This window comes from Callithrix jacchus, chromosome 7, assembly GCF_049354715.1.
Source record: "Callithrix jacchus isolate 240 chromosome 7, calJac240_pri, whole genome shotgun sequence".
NCBI lineage: Eukaryota > Metazoa > Chordata > Mammalia > Primates > Cebidae > Callithrix > Callithrix jacchus.
The window spans coordinates 88,864,985-88,881,262 of NC_133508.1; the positions used below are offsets into that span (position 1 = coordinate 88,864,985).

At 43.4% G+C, this 16,278-nt stretch overlaps 1 pseudogene across 1 annotated transcript; it reads right to left on the bottom strand.

The window, feature by feature from the left end:
- Positions 1–1,766: 1,766 nt before the first annotated feature.
- On the bottom strand, positions 1,767–3,043 carry LOC100404292 (septin-2 pseudogene; annotated as a pseudogene). Its single transcript, XR_013520063.1, has one exon. The product of XR_013520063.1 is annotated as a septin-2 pseudogene (transcript).
- Between the last annotated feature and the right edge of the window lie 13,235 nt (positions 3,044–16,278).

The following is a 16,278-nucleotide window of genomic DNA, read 5'->3' on the forward strand; positions in this document are numbered from 1 at the left end:
CAGAGGTCGAAGACCAACTTAATGAAATAAAACGACAAGACAAGAATAGAGAAAAAAGGATAAAAAGGAATGAGCAAAGTCTCCAAGAAATATGGGACTATGTGAAAAGACCTAATATACATTTGATCGGTGTACCTGAATGTGATGGAGAGAATGAATTCAAGCTGGAAAATATTCTTCAGGATATTATCCAGGAAAATTTTCCTAATTTAGCAAAGCAGGACACTATTCAACCCCAGGCAATACAGAGAACACCACAAAGATATTCCTCAAGAAGACCAACCCCAAGGCACATAATCATTAGATTCACCAGGATCGAAATGAAGGAGAAAATATCAAGGGCAGCCAGAGGGAAAGATCAGGTTACCCATAAAGGGAAGCCTATTAGGCTTACAGCAGATCTCTCCGCGGAAACCCTACAAGCTAGAAGAGAGTGGGGGCCAATATTCAATATACTTAAAGAACAGAACTTTCAGCCCAGAATTTCATATCCTGCAAATGTAAGCTTTACAATTGAAGGAAAAATAAAATCTTTTAGGAACAAGCAAGTACTCAGAGATTTTATTACCACCAGGCCTGCTTTACAAGAACTTCTAAAAGAAGCATTATACATAGAAAGGAACAACCAGTATGAGCCTTTCGAAAACTACACCAAAAAGTAAAGAGCATTAACATAAAGAAGAATTTACATCAACGAAAGGATAAAATAGCCAGTTAATATCAAATGGCAGTAATCCTAAATTTAAATCGACTAAATCCCCCAATCAAAAGATACAGACAAAATCTAATGGTATATCTAAAGATATACAAAGACTCAAAATAAAGGATTGGAAAAAAACTTACCAATTAAACGGAGAGCAAAAATAAATAAAAAGCAGGAGTTGCAATTCTCACAATTAATAAAATAGATTTCAAAGCTACAAGGATACAAGGGTAAAAGGATTAATGTAATAATAAGAGATCTTAACACCCAGATACATAAGACCCATAATGAGATTTAGATTCAACGAGACAGAAAATTGATAATGATATCCAGGACTTGAACTCAGATCCAGAACAAATAAACTCAATAGAGCTCTCCATTTTAAACACACAAAATATACATTATCTACTTTAAACACACAAAATATTGATCGGCCATTATTGATACCCATTTTAGGAACGAAGTAGTATTTCTTTTTCCCTCTTTTTTTTCTCTTTTTCCCTCTTTTTCTTTCTAAAAAAAAAAAAAAAAGATACCCGCTGTATGGGAGGCTTGGGGCAAGAGCCACTCCTCCTGATAAAGGAGTGGTAGGACCTTGCTCCAGTTCTTGTGGAAGGCTGCCCTCAGAACGGCCATCCACCTTGGTGACTGTGAACTTTATCAGCTCTTGCTACTGTGCTGCTTGAAAAGCATCTTCCCATAGAACCCATTGAAAGCTGCCAGAAGGTGGCAGTAACCCTGACAGCTCTGTCACTGCTATGTGACTTAAAGCATCCTTCTATAAACCTTCTTAGAAGTAGTTTGCCCATAGATAGAAGTATTGCACACTGCGCCCTCTTCACTGCGCATGGCCCACCTTCAAGCCTCCGTGACCTAATTGGGGTGGACCCCTTACTGCACACAGCTCTTGCCTTCATGGGAACGGGCCCCTTGCTGTGCACTGTCCATCTCCTGGCCTAGGTGACCTAATGGGGGTGGACCCCTTGTTTTATTGCTCACAACCCTATCACTATCCTTAAAGATGATTTCACTCACTGCCCAGCCCCCTAAAAAAAAAAAAAAGTACTTCATACAAAAAAAATCAAAATTAAAAAAAATTAAATTCTCAGGCACAGGTACATTAAAATGTGGATGGCACCCTCCCAAGGATTATGAAAACACACGACTGGATCACGCATCTGGAATGTTTTCTTTTTTTTCCAGGAAAGTGTTTTCTTACACATGGTGCCCGAGAGCGCTATCACCGTCCCCGCCCTGCATCTGCGCCTGCATCCTGGTGATCATCTCTTGCATGCGGCGGAGCTCAGCTTCCTTTTCCAGCAAGATCTGGTCTTTATTCATGTCCTCGTTCTCCACTTTCCTGCCACCTCTCTTGAGTCTCTCAGAACGGAAGTTTTCATAATGAAGGTCCTGGGTCACCTCCTGGAGATCCTGCATGTGGGTGATGAGCATGGTTCTCAGCTTCAGAAAGTCGCTGTGCTCTGGATTCTCCACCTCCACAACACCCCAGGGGTAGAGGCGGCCTCTGACCTTCTTTCCTTTGGCTTCAATCAACTGATTGGATCCAACCACAGAGAATGGGATGCTAGCCTTGAGAAGTCTAGTCTGCTCTTTAAAATCTTCATCTTCGACTGATTCTGCATCAGGTAAGTGATAGATTTTGATGTTATGTTCTTCAATTTCATCCAGAATCCTTTTCTTCAGCCGCTCCCGTTCCTTCAGGGTGAGGGTGTCAGCTTTCGCAATGACAGGCACAATATTCACCTTGTTGTGTATTGCCTTCATAAACGCCACATCTAATGGCTTAAGTCCGTGTCCAAAAGGGGAAATGAAGTAAAAGCAGCAGTGCACTCGATTATCAACTATGTGCCGCCTGTCCAAGCCGCTCTCGTCATGCAGGTACTGCTCAAACTGCTCGTCAATATAGGAGATGATCGTCTTAAAACAATCCCTGCAGTTGATGGCGTCACCATAGCCGGGGGTATCGACCACTGTCAGGCGTAGCTTGACCCCTCGCTCTTCGATTTCAACAGTTGAAGCCTCAATTTGGACGGTTCTTTCAATTTTCTCTGCAGCGCCAGGTATAACTCTTTCTGGGTAGAGATCAGTTAGGAATAGGCTGTTTATGAGAGTCGATTTTCCTAGACCTGATTCACCAACCACCATCAGTGTGAACTCAAAACCTTTTTTCACTGATTTTCGGTGAACTTGATTGGGGAGATTTACAAATCCAACATAGCCAGGAGTTTCTGGATTTATAAACTGAGCTGGTTGTTGCTTAGACATCTTTTGTGAAGTTTCGTCCGCCAACCAGCGAGAAAACAGACGCCGACAGACCGCAGGAAGTATTTCTTAAATGAATGGATAAAAACACCTAGTACTCTGTTGAGTGAATTAATGAAGTATTGATAGGGGATTTTCTTGTTATTTTCTGCTGGCCTGCCATAGCGCCCAATAGTCTACCATAAAGGACTTGGTGGAATGACATATTAAGCTATTATCTTTCAGATTCTCATTTCAATAGAATAGTTTATTAGCATCTATCACTCAGCAGGATCTGAGAATATGGTAACTTTAATGCTGGGAGAAGAAAGAACAGGCTCTAAGGCAACATGAAGACACTGGTTACCTAAAAGCTCATGCTGTGGTTTGAATGGTGATGCCCCCTCCAAAATTCATGCTGAAATTTAATACCCATTATGGTAGTATTAAGAATTAAGAGGTGGAGCCTTAAAGATGTGATTGAGTCATGACAGCAGGGCCCTCATGAATGGGATTGGGTGCCCTCATAAAAGGGCTTGCTGGGGCAGGGCGCAGTGGCTCATGCCTGTAATCCCAGCACTTTGGGAGGCCGAGGTGAGCAGATCACCTGAGGTCAGTAGTTCGAGACAAGCCTGGCCAACATAATGAAACCCCATCTCTACTAAAAACACAAAAATTAGCTGGATGTGGTGGCAGGCACCTGTAATCCCAGCTACTCAGGAGGCTAAGGCACGAGAATCGCTTGATCCTGGGAGGCAGAGGTTGCAGTGAACTGAGATTGTGCCATTGCACTCCAGCCTGGGCAACAGAGAAAGACTCCATCTCAAAAAAAAGGGGAGTGCTTTCTGGAGGGGGTTTGCCCTTTTTGCCCCTTCTGTTTTTTCTACCGTGTGGGGATGCAGCATTCCTCCCCTATGGAGAATGCAGCAACAAGGTGCTGTCTTGGAAGCAGAGAATAGCCCTCACCAGACACCAATCCTGCTGGAACTTTTATCTTGAGCTTTCCATCCTCCAGAACAGTAAGGAAAGAAATTTGTGTCCTTTATAAATTTCCTTGTCTTGGGTATTTTGTTATAGCAGCACAAAGATGAGTGGTGCCCTTTGGAAAAGGGAACAAATAAAGGAAGGGAAAGAGGTGACCCTGATCCTTGTAGTCAATGGATATTTATGCAGATCTAATCTACTGAGGATGAGCAGTCTTGTGGAACAGAAGTATTTCTAGAATCATATTTTCAATAAATGTAAAGAAATATGCTCATGTGATGGGTAAAATACATACATATGCATATGTATACACACACACCCCATGTTGAAAAATAGCTACTTATTTTTAGCTACTTTTTCTTTAAAACAGTTTATTGAGTCATACAGAGACAATCCAAGTATTTAATGTAGACAATTAATAGCCGATTCAAAGGAATCCTGTATATCCACTGTGCACAGCAGAAGCACACCATTAAGGAGGGGCTACAGGCCTCCCTTTCTATAGACACAATTTTTATTCAGACAGCTCCTGCAAAAGCTGGGAGTTGGAAAAACAGCTCCCTGGCTGGGCATTGTGACTCATGCCTATAATCCCAGTGTTTTGGGAGATTAAGATGGAAGGATCACTTGAGGCCAGGAGTTCCAGAACAGCCGGGGCAACATAACAAGATCCCATCTCTCAAAAAATTTTTTTTTGATTAGCCAGGCTTGGTGGCATGTGCCTGAGTCCTAACTACTTGGAAGGCTGAGTTGGGAGGATTGCTTAAGCCCAGTAGTTCAAGTTTACGGTAAGCTATAATTGTACCACTGCATTCCAACCTGGGTGACACTGGGAGACCCTAACACTGCCCCTCGCCCCTAAAAAGAAAAAAAAAACCAGTTCCCATAGGTACACAATAGTGAACTCTGTGTACTATTACCAACTTATCCTTGAATAAAAATAGGGAAATGCGTTCTTTGACTTAAGCAGACTGCAGAGGTTTTAGGAAAGTATTTAAATAAGACTTTGGGCCAGGAAGGACTTTAACTCTGTGATGGCTGGAACAAACAAGTTTCTTCACAGACCTCTCCAGAATTTGCTTGACTATGATTTCTCCATTCTCTCAATGCCCTTCCAAAATACCATCACTACCACCACCTTTCAGCTAAAACATCAAGATAACAACAACTTCCTTGTCCAAGTATCATCCCATCTGTTCAGAATGAACATTCAGTTCTCTTTATTCAACGAACAGGCATTGGATACGCTTAGTGTGCCGAACCTGTGTGGGACACTATATCCTTCCCCATCCTCCAGAAGCTCACTACTAGTGGTGGCAAAGACGCACATAACTAGCTGGGTCACCTAACACTTTGTATCTTAAAGGATCTCCCAGTAGTGTCCCATAAAACACTGGGTGCAGCTGCCAAGGCCAGAGGAGGTTGAAACGTGGATAGCTGAAAGAGGTCCTCTTCTTTACTTCTCTTACTGCCAGTGCTGGAGTGGGTTACTTTGGCAGTGTCCAGTGAGATGTGCTGTGGGCTGTTTCCAGCACCAGTCCATAGGCTTGCTATCAGTGTGAATTTCTGTCCATGTTTCAGAGGCTCTTCAGGATGTGAAGGAAGACAATACCTATCCCAGTGCTACACTCAGCCAAGAATTACCATGCTCCTTCCTCCTTACTGCATTGTAAATTATTATTATTATTATTATTATTATTATTCTGAGACAGAGTCTCACCCTGTCACCCAGGCTGGAGTGCAATGGTGCAATCTCAGCTCACTGCAACCTCCGCCTTCCAATTTCAAGCAATTCTCCTGCCTCAGCCTGCCAAGTAGCTAGGATTACAGGTGCATGCCACCATGCCCAGCTAACTTTTTGTATCTTCAATAGAGATGGGGTTTCACCATGCTGGCCAGGCTAATCTCGAACTCCTTACCTCAAGATCTGCTCACCTCAGCCTCCCAAAGCACTGGGATTACAGGCGTGAGCCACTACACTCAGCCACTGCATTGAAAATTGACCCTCATAGCCAGTTTTTCAGACCCAAGCCTGCTCACAAGATAAAATAGATGCAAATTCCAGTATCACTGCCTCACAGATCCCAAGCCACTGTTCCCCTTCTATACCTGTCCTGAGTCCTGAGTTAGTTCTTTGGCTCTGTCTCTTTCCATTTTCTTGGTAACTGTATTCATTCAAGGATTTATACTAGGTGGCAGTACAATGTAGAGGTTAAGGAAACTCTGGGAGTTCAATCCCAGCTCTGTGTTTACTAACTGTATGCCCTTAGGCTGATTAACTGTCCTCTTTGTTTCCTCATCATAAATTGGTGATAATAATATTACTTATAAGGATAATAATAAAACTTGTCCTCATAAGGTTGTTGCGAGAATTAAATTGATGAATATATAAAGGGATTAGAATAGTGCCTGGAACCTAGTAAGAGCAATGTAAGTGTTAGCTAGAATTTATCTAAGTTCTAATATTAACTCGTTTAATTCTTACAGTCACCCTAAGGTACATTTATCAATGAGAGATTTTGTAACAGAGGTTACAAAACAGAGGCTAAGTAACTTGCCCAAGGCTCTGACACAACAAGCAAGATTTCTGTTATCATGGAACTTTCATTAAACAGATAAAATAATTTCATGATGATAAATGCAATGAAGAAAACAAAATAAGATGAAGGTAGGCTAGGCGCAGTGGCTCATGCCTGTAATCCCAGCACTTTGGGAGGCTGAGGCAGGCGGATCCCTTTGAGGTCAGGAGTTTGAGATCAGCCTGGCCAACATGGTGAAACCCTGTCTCTACTAAAAATACAGTAATTAGCTAGGCATGGCAGTGCATGCCTGTAATCCTAACTACTTGAGAGGTTGAGGTAGGAGAATCACTTGGTAGGTGGAGGTTGCAGTGAGCCAAGATTGCATGATGGTACTCCAGCCTGGGCAACAGAGCAAGACTCCATCTCAAAAAAAAAGATGAAGGTATGTGATAGGGTCACCTCTCTAAGGAAGTGACATTCCAGGGACCTGTTACCCTTCCCTGCTACTGGCCTGTGTTCAGAGCCACCGTGGTTTACCTCAGCACACTTTGATAACTCTGTATCTTGGTGAAACATTGGAGTCTCATTTCCTTTGTTTAAGGAGGTCCCCAGACCCCTTAATGGCCATTTGCCCACTGCTTATTTGCTTTACTTCACAAGAAAATGTATTCTGCATCACTGGACAATCTACTCCACAGGTAACCAGAAAATTACAATACAGCACAGAAAGTTCTACGGCAAAGGAAAGCAAAAGGGGCTGTGTTTTCCCAGAGGAGGTGCCTAACTGAGTTTGGTAGACAGAGGAGTACAAAGAATAGCATATGCAGAGGATCTCTTTTCCATAAGTGTCCCCAGAAAAACAAAAAAATTAAAAATAAATAAATAAATAAAGTGTGCCCTAGTCATCTTAAACCAATTAGAGCTTGCCTCTCATTTTTCTGGTAGCCCTACAGTTTGAAAATACTGTGTGTGTGAAGGTGGAAGAAGCAGGTACTTCCAGGATATTGTTAGGTAGTAGTACCCATGAGGAGGCCCACATACTTCTGCTGTGATCTCTTGGGTACCTTGAGTGTTTATCTTCCACCAGGACACTGTGAGGTCAGGGCAGGAGAGCCTTACTCTCAGGGCTGCACCTGGATTAATTTCCTAGGGCTGCTGTCATAAAGTACCACAAAACTGGTGGCTTAAAAAAACAGAAACAGATTCTCTTACAGTTCTGGAGCTGGAAGTCCAAAATCAAGGTGTCAATAGGGCTGTTTGGAGGTTCTGAGGGAGCACCTGCTCCATGCCCATCTCTTTGCCTGTAGTGGCTGCCAGCAATCCTTTGCATTCCTTGGCTTATGGCTGCAGTCCCCCAATCCCTGCCTCTGTCACTGGAAAGCCTTCTTCCCTATGTCCCTCTGTCTGAATCTCCCTCTCATTTCTTTTCTAAAGACATCAGTCATTGGATTTAGGGTCAACCCAAATGCAGTATGGCCTCATCTTAGCTTGATTACATCTGCCAAGATGCTATTTCCAAATAAGGTCACACTCACAGGTACCAGGGCTTAGGGCTTGAACACATCTTTTGGGAGGAAATGATTCAACCCATGACCATATCTTCATGCAGATTGGAGACAGTGCCCACTCTGGATGGATGCTGCCCCTCTGTCCCTGGCTTAGTGAGGAGACAGCACCCTTGTGTGAATTAGACCAAAGAGCCCTTTCTCCTAGTACAGCTCCACACCAGGACACAAGGCTTTGCACTTGGAGTCTAGGCTGATTTCAACTCCCATTTAGCCTCCCTCTGGCCTCCTCAGCAGGACACAGCCTGTTCAATCATATGCACTGGTCTTTGACTGCTCTGCCCTCAGCTGGCTGCTTGTGTTCTGCCCCCTCCCCACAGCCCTACCCATCCTCTTCCATCCATCCCCATATCCTGAGGGTATAACTCATTCTCATTCTCAGTCCAGTTTTTGGATGTCTTTTGTGGAACGATCTGATTCTGTAGCTCCTGTGACTAGCTGGTATATTTGCCTGGACAACATCTATTCTCTTCTCTTCTGGAAACAGCACCCTAATTTTCCTTTGGGGCAACCACCCCTCTCCCATTTGCAGTTCATCTGGTTTGGGTGGGATTGACCCCATATTCCAATTTGAGATTGGCATAAAAATCTAGTCTTGGCCAACCAGAACACCCTATCCCCTGGCAAGATGATTGATCCTAGACTATTCTAAACATGACCAGGACTTTTGCCAAAACTCCTGAAGGAAAGGCATTCTCTCTCTGTCCAGATGGCTATATGGGTAGGATAAGCCTGGAGTGGCCTGAGAATGAAGCCAACCCAGAGGACAGTGATGCTGAGAGAGAGAAAATCCTGATAATAAAATTTAGTCACCTGCTTCTATCTATGCCTAAAGCTAGATATAGCCCTGGACTTTACATGTAACATGAGCTAACAAATTTCCTTCCCACCACAATCCCCTCTTTTATTCTGTGACTACTAAAAGTGGGTCTACATCCCTTGTAATTGAAAGAACCCTATACAGGGATTCTTTAAAATGGAAGAAAGGAAGGGAGGAAGGGAGGGAGGGAGGGAGGGAGGGAGGGAAGGCGAGAGTTGGGGAAGGAATGATGAATCCCAACTGAATGCATCTCTGATACCTCCATTATCTCTGCTCTATGCTTCCAAAGCTCTGTGCCCTCCCTGGCCCACCAGGGTCTCCATGCCTGAGTCCTGGCAGATGAGTAGGATTTAACTAGGCTAAGAAAGGGGAAAGGTTTCCTAGCACATCATAGTGGTGATGGGTGGGTAAAATTGGACTAAATATGCTGCCTACTTAGACTTATTACAGTTTTTGAGGAGAGGTGGGGGGTAGGGAGTAGGTTCTGCTCCTTCCTGGGGCTGCGAGTTCTGTCTGCATTTGGTTTCATTTTCCTGTGGGCTGCCTCCTTTCCAGCTAAGCAGGCTTGTTCCCATGTGCCATCCAGCAGTGTCTCTTAAACCTCCGCTATGAGTTAATACTGAGCTAAGCTGTTGGGAGGCACACATTGCCCCTTGTCATTCTCTGCAACTTCTACACCACCTAGCACAGAGCCACAGCCCAGCGGGTCTTCAGGAGTGCACACTAATTGGCATTCCCTGACCTCTTGCACTGTCAATCCTTCCTTCACCATAAAGCCTTTCCTGACTGTTGTAGTCCATCCTGATCTCCCCCTGAGTCCATCATGAGCTATTGCATCATATTGGATCTGTTGTTGCAGTGGTGCTGGACCTGTTTCCTAGTTCCTCTTAAAGATCTCTAATGCAAGAATCTCTGCCCGGCTGGGCACGGTGGCTTACACCTGTAATCCCAGCACTTGGGAGGCCAAGATGGGCAGATCACAAGGTCAGGAGTTTGAGACTAACCTGGCCAAAATGGTGAAATCCTGTCTCTATTAAAAATACAAAAATTAGCTTGGTGTGGTGGTGCATGCCTATAGTCCCAGTTACTCAGGAAGCTGAGGCACGAGAATCACTTGAACACAGGAGGCGGAGGTTGCAGTGCCATTGCACTCTAGCCTGAGCAACAGAGGGAGACTCTGGTTCAAAAATAAAATAAGATTACCATGTGATCTAGGTATATACTCAGAAGAACTGAAAACAGAATCTCTGCCCAAAGTTCTTTTCTTTTTTTTGAGACAAAGTCTTACTCTGTTACCTAGGCTAGAGTACAATGGCATGATCTTGGCTCACTGCAACCTCTGCCTCCTGGGTTCAAGTGATTCTCCTGCCTCTGCCTCCCCAGAAGCTGGGATTACAGGTGCCCACCATATCATCTGGATAATTTTTGTATTTTTAATAGAGATGGGGTTTTGCTATGTTGGCCAGGCTGGTCTTGAACTCCTGACCTCAAGTGATTCACCTGTCTTGGCCTCCCAAAGTGCTGGAATTACAGGCATGAGCCCCTGTGCCTAGCCTCCTCTGCTCCAAGTTCTTAGTGCAAACTTAGGAAAGAGTCACTCTACAAATGATACATTATTCAGAAGAACTTTAATGTATATACCATCATTGCCACTATAATAGAGATAGAAGATACATTAAGAAAATTCAGTTTGTATCAATAAAACAGATCAACACAGAACAAGGAAACACTATAGATATTTTCAAATGAGATCTTCCCTTTTGCTACTGTATGTATGTGTGTGTGTGTATATATATATATATATATATATATTCCTTTATACAAATTCACAACACCAGGGTTGTGGCTTTTCATATTTCCTATGCCACTGAGAAGAGGTGTCAGTATATAGAACATAGGAAGAATAAAAAAGCATGAGAACATCTGCTTAGTTAGAATCTGATGGGGAGAGATATGAGAACTATTGTTCCTCTCTCTGCTCAAGCCTATCGAAAGACAACTCCAGTTTTTGCTAATTGTTCCTCCCAAGGAATTCTGCTCATCCTGCTATGGTACATCTCCTAGGTTGGCATGAGACCAGCCTGGTCCCCAGTTGAATAAATTAGGAAGAGCAGTTGGTGGAATTGAAGATGATATGCAAACTGGATAAGGTAACAGATGTTACCTTATCTGTGTGGCTGCAGAGATAGATCATCTGCCCCTGATTCCTTGATCTGAGGAAAGCCTCTGCTGCTCAACCTGCTCCAGAGTTTAATTTGTTGGGGCTGTAGGGCTGGCAAGGGGAATGTGTCCCTTTCCTTCCTTCTCTCCCACAAGCAGAGGAAGCCATATGTAGACAAAATAGATGGTAGGTTTTCTCTCAGCAGCCTTCCTTTTGCTCCCCTCCATCACCCACAGATAGGTGAAGTTCAGAATTAGGACTGCCCACTGCGGGGGGTGCAGACCCTACCCTGTTCTGAGACTAACCCTGCCATTTACTGCCTTTTCTATGTAGTCTTAGATAGGTTGCTTCACTGATGCAGACCTCAGTTTTCCTCATCTGTACTGGGAATAAGACCTACATCACAGTGTGTGTCAAAGATCATCAGGACGTGGATGGTAAAGTGCTTTGGGAACTGTAAAGTGCCGAACACGTGATTGATTATTTTTGTTATAATATTTGAATCATGGTGCATATGAACTCTCTGCCTGCTCCTTCTGGGCCCCAGCCCCACCACAGCTCATTGCTCTATTCATCCAGCATGAAGTGGCTGATGCTTCTTGGCTGCTTTTAGCCTCCAGAAATTTCTCTGAAGCCAACCAAACTTCTGGGAGTAAAGCATGTTGGCCCTGGTATTTCTAGGTGAGGTTAGGTTCCCGGGACAAGAACATGTATTAGCAGCGGGGAAGGGAGCTGAAGGGAGGAGGGAATCCTTGGCAAGGGCTCTGGGAGGGATGTATTCAGTTTCATTCTGAGATGAATACCATCTACCCCACAAGAGCCGTGGCTCCACCTTCAGTGTCCATAGCATTTCACTTTCTAAAATATACTTTTATTTTACTTTAATAACTATTCTGTGAAGTAGGGAAGATTGTCAGTCTCATTTTATAGATGAAAATATGTTGGTTCAAGATCACACAGTGAGTATGCTGCAAAGTCAGGACTCAAACCCAGGTCTCTGGAATCCTGGTTTTCTGATTGTTAGAGGGCACCTCTAACAAAGGCTCCAGAGCACTCTGAACTCTCATTCTGGGCTCATTCCTCACTCCCAGAGGCTGGTCTCTGGGGGAAGGAGGAAATGCATGAGGTACCTTTCTGTCAGGTGACTGGTAGCAGCCCCTACTTTAACCCAGCCCAACAAGGTCATGCTATAGAGCTGCTCATGGCATTTTCCTGGACTCTCCTCCCTTGGTCCTGACTGGATTCTGATCCACCTAATAAGTCCAGATTCCATCTCCTACTCACACAACACCCGTTCTCTTTGCTCATGGTATTTACACTGGCTTTCTCCAGTCTCTTGTTCTCAGCCTCCTCACAAAGATCCTTAATTAGATTTGCCTCCCTAACTCTGCCTGATTGGGATAACTTTGTGTAGTGCCAACATCACACATTCAGCGTCTACCATATGTACATGGCACTGTACTAAGGGTTTTACATCCATTCTCCATTTAATCTTTCAACAGCCTTGTAAAGTAGATATTATTTCATTTACATATGAAGTAACTAAGGTTCACTGAGATTCCAGGAGTCATCTTCCAAAAGTCATAAAACTAGTAAGTGACGAAGACCCAAGAATTGAACCCAGGTTTGTCAGACTGTAAGCCCTGTGTCCTTAACTACTCTGCCTTACGACCTTCTGAAACCTCATCCTGTGGTCTGATGCTTACAGTGGTTTGAAGATAGTTTACTACATGCAATCCTTTTAGTTTCCAGGCTTCCAGGTGCATGGCAGAGTTTGCATGATCACAAAGATCTTGCCCTGCTCAGCCTGGCACACGCTGGTCCATAAATTATGTCCTCCTTGAAGTGGAATGCATTTCTGGCACATTAACATGGCTGCCTGATATCTCTTCTCAAACAAATGGGACTGTGCTCTCTTCTCAACAAGTGTCAGAGATTCTTGTTTCTCTTCTTCTCTTCCTATTACTCTTTAGAAACCTCCAGCCTAGAATAGTCAGGCATGGACCATCCAGACACACATTGCTAAGATGCTTTCTGGCAAGCTCAGAAATCAGGACCATATGCCTGGCTAGGTGACGAGGGGGTCACACCGCCTTGGCTCTTTTCACTGTACCCAAAAAGAAAGGAGGCTTTAGTAATGGAAGGATTGCTGCCAAAATCCTCTTTGCCCTTGCAGCTCTTAGAGTAAACAGCCACAGAATCCCAAAGCATTGGCACCAAGAGAGCCTGTAGAAACCATCTGGTCTAAGCTCCTGAAGCCCAGAAATAAGAATGACTTAACCCAAGCCTCTTAGGTTTATCCCAGTCCACTTTTACCCCAGGAGGAGATGCATTAGAATCTGAAGGGAGACAGGAATCCTAATCCTACTGCTCGGGGACTTGTCAACTTACTCTGCTGTCCATTAGCATTTCTGTGACATGATTTTCTACCAATCAGTCTTTTATTCAAGTCTCCCAGAGATTTCCTATTTAAGCATTTGCCACTTGGCCACTTAAAAGTAAAGGAAGAAAGTAAACAGAAGCATATATCACACAGCTCAGTCCAGCCAGTAGTTGACTCTCAAGATGGCAGATGTCACTGAGATGACTAAGAAATAGGAACAAATGTGGAGAAAGGAATAGCAGAGGAGTTAGCTGTTTTGTCTACCTGCCGGATACCTGGGAGGTCAGACTCTGTGCGGACCAGTGATCCCTAGTCATAGGAACCTTTGTCTGTGCTGTCATCAGTGTTCATGGAGAACTGCTTCTCACCTTGAGAAATCCCTCTTCTTCATGCTTTTAGGTACAAGAAGAGAGGATTGAGATGAGGGTAGGCTTCTTTTCCATAATTATACGGTCTTGATTAAAAGTCCATATTAGTGGTATTTTCTAAAAGACTCAGCTTTTTTAAAATTAGAATTTCTATACTTTGGAGCTAGGATATATAAATGAGAAAACTGAGAATCAAAGAGGAGACCATATATATATATATTTTTTGAGACCATATATTTTTGGTTGCAAGTTATAAGACCCTAACTCCAACAAGCAAAGCAAATGGGGGTTTTATTAGAAAGATACGCTGAGCTTTCTAACAGAATCAAAGGAAGAGGTGATCAGCCAAACATCAAGAAATAAGAATCAGGGTCTGGAAAACAATAGGCCACACTCTTTCTCACCTTGTGTCTCTGCTTCCCTCTGCCTAATGGCCTTGTTTTCTCTTACTAGAGACCAGAATTTACACAGGAGTTGAGGATAAGCCATCACAGTTTTAGACCTCATATCTTCACATATTTGCCACTCGAATGGAAAAAAAATAGGTCCCACTTTTTAATAAAAATCTTAGGGAAGGATTCTGATGGGCCCTGCTTGATCACATGCTCCCTTTATTGACAGTCTTCACTAGAATCATGTGGTTTGTGTGAGGGAGTAGTAGTACTACAAAAGAAGAAACAAGGAGGAGGTGATAGCTAATTATTATAGGAAATGATTTACCCGAGATCCTATAGTAAGTTAGGAGCAGATTCAGGGCTAAAAACAGAATCAATATTATTATTATAGTATTAAAAATAATGCAAGTCTCTGAATTCTCTGTTTCTTTCCTTTTTTTTTTCTTTTTGAGAGGGGGGACAGGGTCTTGCTCTGTCACCCAGGCTGGAGTGGCATGGTGGTACAATCATGGTTCACTGTATTCTTGACCTCCAGGACTCAAGCAATCCTACCACCTCAGCCTCCCAAGTAGCTGGGACTACAGGTGCAGGGCACCATGCCCAGCTAATTTTTTGTAGAGACAGGGTTTCATCATCTTGCCAAGGCTTGGATTGTTTTCATGTGTGGTACTGAAGTAAAGCTCAGTATTACTGAGCTATTCATTTATTAAGATTTTTAAGAGATTGCCATTGAGACTGGACATGGTGGCTCATATCTACAATTCCAGTGACTCAGGGGGCCAAGGCAAGAGGATTGCTTGAGGCCAGAATTTGAGACCAGCTTGGGCAACACAGCAAAACCCTGTCTCTACCATATACATATAAAACATTGCTCCTGTGTGGAGAATGGAATAGAGGGGAGTAATTATGTGAGTAGGGAAATGTTAGACGTTAGGAACTCTATGATAGCTCTCTAGGGGAGAAAACAATGGTGGCCTGGACCAAGGTCATGTCAATGAAAATGGAGAAAAGTGATGAGATTTGAGATACAGTTAGAAGTAAAACCCCAGGACCTGCCGCTAGATTAGACGAGGAGGCTGAAAAAAGAAAAATCAAAGAATTAAGGATGGCACCTTATTTTCTGTGAAGACTGGAGTTCAAACAAGTTTGGGGCAGAATCAAGAGTTTCAATTTGGACATGTTAAGTTTGAGACATGAAAATGTCCAGCAGGGACTTAGGTATACATGTTATTATCAAAGACTTGGCATCTAAAGCCTTGGGACTAGACAAGTACGTTAGGGAAGGAAGGAAATACAGTTAGAACAGAAGGTGTAACTGTTCTTGGAGCCATCTTTTTTGCATATACTGAATCTTTCTGCTGGGCTTCTGGCCAGGAACTTCAGGTAGGAATTACAACCATTATCTATGGTGAATCCTGTGCAACGAGAAGCCAGATTTGTCCCTCGGGGATAGCTAAGAAGTAACCAAACGGACTGTTTAACAAGCACAAAACTTCTTCATCTAGATGTGTCTTGATTCCTCCAAAGTAAATCCTTTGGATAACTACTAAACAAATGATAAGAACTAAACCAATGTTAAGACTACCCTGCCCTAAATAATTTTGGCACTTGTCTTTGGTGATATCATCAGAGCCATTTTTTAAGATCCTAAGACATCTACCAGAGTTTCAGAGGACTGAGGGTTCTTTTCATGGTAGATTGAAAAGTTGGCCACTGTATTTTATAGCTCCTCCCATCAAGAGATGGCAACTGTTTTCTTTTTTTTTTAGAGACGGAGTCTGGCTCCATTGCCCAGGCTGGACTGGAGTGGTGCAATTTGGGCGACTGCAACCTCCACCTCCTGGTTTCAAGCAATTCTCTTGCCTCAGCCTCCTGAGTAGCTGGGATTACAGGCATGTGCCACCACACCCAGCTAATTTTTGTAGTTTTAGTAAAGATGGGGTTTCACCATGTTGGCCAGGCTGGTCTGAAACTCCTGATCTCAAGTAATCCACATGCTTCGGCCTCCCAAAGTGCTGGGATTACACGTGTGAGCCACCATGCCCGGCCCTATTTCTCTATTTCTTAAAACTGCGCTTGGCCATGGAACTTGTGTTCATCAGTGAGAGATTCGCA